The 4,249-nt window shown below is 39.7% G+C and overlaps 1 long non-coding RNA gene across 1 annotated transcript; it reads left to right on the forward strand.

Moving 5' to 3' along the window:
- The first annotated feature begins 490 nt into the window (after positions 1 to 490).
- LOC146690027 (uncharacterized) lies at positions 491 to 4,008 on the forward strand. Its single transcript, XR_014915485.1, has 2 exons — positions 491 to 3,176; positions 3,760 to 4,008. It is a non-coding gene; the product is annotated as an uncharacterized LOC146690027 (long non-coding RNA).
- Positions 4,009 to 4,249: the final 241 nt, after the last annotated feature.

Genomic DNA, 4,249 nt, shown 5'->3' on the forward strand with positions numbered 1-4,249 from the left:
CCTTCAAAGCTTCTCTTGATGCCTTTTTAAGGAAATGAAATTTGTCGTTAGGATGGAGTTCCCCATCCTGCACTCACCACACGCTAACACAACCTTCTCAACTCTGATATTTAGTAGATTATATTTCAGTTGCAGGGATTGGTCCTGATGGTAAACATGAGAGCCGGTGAGGACTTCATGGGTCGTTTCAGCTGAGCTCCATCCTCCAGCATGTCCTGCTGCTGGATTAACACACAGCTGTTTGTTTGCATCCAACCAGAACCAGACCGTGCAGATCTTATTCCTGTTCATAAGCTGATTGTTCAAACATGAAGCTCTTTGACGTTGTATAAAAACTGAAACGACACTTTACAGCTGACTGTGATGTTTTAAATGGAGCTGGTTCCTCGAGGCGCGTCCGACAGCATGAGGGGAAAATTGGTTTTGTAATATTTTCTTTGTTTTGTTAAGGGTGTATCCATCCCATGATACAGACACATACAGTTTAAGCGAAGCACTGAAACTTGCACATATTTATTATAGATGCACTGAAGCTAATCGAGATATTTGCTGTCAATCTGTGGCTGCGATTAAACACTTTACTGGAAACTTTATTAACTAGTAACTTCATCAGTCATGACAGAAGCTAATATTTCTGTGCTAACATCGTTTAAACAGTAACAGCTTTCCTCCAATATAAGCTAACATTTACACCGTAACTTTAAGCTAGCACCATAAAGACGGTAAAACACGTAATAACATCTACAAATGCATCTTAAAGCTGTTATATTAGCACTCGGTGTATTACTAACATAACCACATTAACATTACTGACACTCGCTGACTTTTAATAGTCAGTCTATAAATGCTGTCCGTTTAAATGGTCTTACCTGTACCCACTGCATATCCACCGGGTTCCAGCCAGAGTGGATTCTGGAGTCTTCCACGCTCCTGTTAGTGATCCTCCATCTGGATGGATGAGAACAACCTTCTGAACAATCTAGCAGGAGATGGCCCATATCTATGGGACCGATTTGTGCTAATAACGCCCATTGTATGGACTGATAACAGCCGAAGCGGGTGAATAAAGTCACCCAGTAGCTAGCTGTGCCATTACCCAGCATACATCACTCCCTCCGTAAATGCAATAAACGATACAAAAGTATCGTTCTACCTGTTTTTCAGGTAGTTGTTTACATTATATAATTTATTGTGTTCAGTATACGTCACTACAATGTGATTTGGAAAATGTCTAAATATACCGACAGCAGGCACTTCCGCAGCAATCTCTTCAATCGGAGGACCCTTCACGTCAATTCCCGACGCGAGAGGGGTACCCTGCGCGTCCATAAGTGCAGCAGAGGGAGCCTGACCATGCGTCACACGTTTGACGAGTTGGGAGTGAGAACGTGTTGTATTATCGGATCGTCCATCTCTAGTAAATAGTGCACATTCATACAGTGCAGACCAGCAGCGGCACTGCTCACATATTTTGTGCTCTAAGAAGAAACCAAACCCAGCGAGTGATGTCACAGTGATTGTGTCCATCTTTCATATACAGTCTGTGGATATATCATGGTTTTAATGCCTCTGACAGCTTGTCATGAAATACAATGTGATTAACGTGGTTTTGTTTTAGAGGACTGAGGGACCTCCAGGGTCAAGAGGGTTGCTTTTGATTTTTGTAAAGACTCACACGGTGTGCTCGGGTGCTTGAAAATCTTTTCATCTTCACCAAAGCCCTCTGTTGGTTTGAGCTCAGTCTAAATGTGTTTGTGGTTTTCTGTTTGAACCCTGAAAGAAAAATTCAACTTCCTATTGCCGAGCTAATTTGCTTCATAATGACTCTGCCGGGTCATTATGAAGAAAATTTCATCAGGATCTCAACAGTGGAAACAGGATCAAACAATCAAATGTGTCTGTGCAAACGAGCTGAAACCACACAAAAGGATCCCAGACCGGCCCCGTCTCTCAAAGCGATCAACACGAAAGCTCGTGAAGTTTCATTTGAGGTCACGCAGGTTACATTTTCTTTGAAACTACTGACTATGTGTCAAATTCAGAACTATTGCTGCAATGTGACCCAAATAATACTTTTTATTCTGTATTCAATGAGATTACAGTCGTATCGCTGGGAGATCTGGCTGTTATAATAAGGGAAAAGTTAATGGAGTTATCAGTCGTCGCTGTACTTGAAAGGAGAGATGGCCCAGCCAGATTTATTGTAATAAAATGCGTGGACAGCAACATGAGCCCACAGTTTTATGTCTCTATTGTTTTATAGTTTGGAAAATGATTTGCCAAAGATGAGTGCTTCCAGTTTTCTGCAGACTGCACGACCTGACTGTGGAAGTCTGTTTCTGCCACCCAAATATGAAGTCGATGATAGTTTTGTGTTATTTTCTTCACAAGTTGGAGTCAATAAGTGGAGATAATAACCTGTTAAGTTTTGAATCATGATGAGGATCTCTGTCAGTGCCTGCATAAAAATCTCAACTGTAGCTCAACACAACCAAGTGCAGTACAATGAAAACACTGACCCCGGGTTTAACGAGGACCAGAAGGATCCGGAACAGAGTCAACGACTAACTAAATCTGACGGGTACTTCAATACAAAAACACACGCAGAGTTCATTTTTCATGTGCTGCAGCCTCACAAACAACTGATATCATGGAGATATAAAGTCAGAGCAACTATACGTTACTCTTACTGCGCATTTTTAATTTCTTTTATTATCCCTTTATCATCCAACCAGAGTCAGAGAGGAGTCGACCCCACCCACCACAGGGCGAGAGGCGGGGTACACCCAGGACAGGTCACCACTGAAGTACCATCAAATCAAATGAAAACATCCCTACACAGCAAATTCAAAAGTGTTAAATGTTTTGGTGTTAATAGTCTCCTTGCAAAAGTAGAGTTAATTTTACTCTAAGTAGAGTCACATTCTTTTAATGTAACTCTGAGGTGTAAAATGATAGTAGTTAAAATCGAGTGTTAAAAATGAGTGTTTCTCTGTCAAATCTGGAGGTGTTACAATGGAAACATTAACTCTTGACCTCTTAACTCTGAACTCCTACAGGGGCTATGACACCAATAGAGTAAATTCACTCCGCCCCCAGCACGGCTCCAATCGAAGCTGAAGTGAAGCCGTTTCAGAACATTTTGCTCTACATATTTGAGTTGTTTGCCATGCTTGGTAAGTCATTTTTTCAAAGATTGTTTCAATTATTATTATGAGCTTTTACTTCTGTGGCTCTTTGGAGTTGAGACAAAGCTGTGTGAAAGGCATTAGCCATGTTGCTCGGTGATAGCATAATATTCTGTTTTAGCTAGCTGAAAGGTATTGTCTGCGGGCAAATACCACAGCCTTGAAAAAAAGCTTGCATGTGAATTTTCAGTCAAACGTTTGGTCAAATACACCTAAAACAATGTCTAGAATGTGAAATGTTGGTATAATGGTGCTACTTGAAGCCTGAAAACGATCGCCCATAAAAAAAAAAACGAGCAAACAGCAGTAGCAGACGTCCTGACTGGATTCTACGTTAGCATAGATTCCTCCAGAGTTTTGTGTACACGGTTTAGGTAAAAATGAAAAAGGTTGAGGTTTTACATTTAGTTCAGTATTACCTGTTGCCTGTGTCTTTGTCTTTTGGGAAAATACTTTACACAAGTAATGGCTCAAAGAGGATTCCTTTTTTTTTTTACTGTGCTGCAATTGTTTACTGGATTATTTGTGCCATTAATTAGTGTCAACTAATTTTTATTCAATCTCCGCACAGGATATGCTTGTGAAGATGGAATATGGGGGAGAGCAGAAGTGCGCTGAAGTTCCACAAAGGGATGAATGAAGGACATGCATATTGTATTGAAGAAATAAGTGATGAGAATGCTGTTATTTGCATTTACCATGTCAGACCTTTTGATAAACAAAATTCTAATGAAAGTGAGAACATGTACACTGTTACATCTTTCAGAAAATGTTTTGAAATTGTGGTGCACAGTTCAGAATAAATGTTTTTCAAAAACCATTGCATCTTTTTAGTAAATGTTTATTTCCAAAAGAAATTTCTAGAAGTTCAGAACAGTAAAATTACCGCTTTTTAGATGAATTAGAAGATAACTCTTACGTAGTTAAACTAAAATACTCTTTGAGAGTTAATATATAAACTCTTAACACCAAGTGTTAAATTATCAACTCCAGACAGATTTGGTGTTTAACACTAAATCAGAGTTAACGTACCAACTCTCCAAAAGGAGTTAAATTAACAC

The sequence above is a fragment of the Copadichromis virginalis genome, linkage group LG16 (assembly GCF_057382275.1).
Source record: "Copadichromis virginalis isolate Kocher_CV1m ecotype Utaka linkage group LG16, C_Virginalis_male_GT1.1, whole genome shotgun sequence".
Classification (NCBI taxonomy): domain Eukaryota; kingdom Metazoa; phylum Chordata; class Actinopteri; order Cichliformes; family Cichlidae; genus Copadichromis; species Copadichromis virginalis.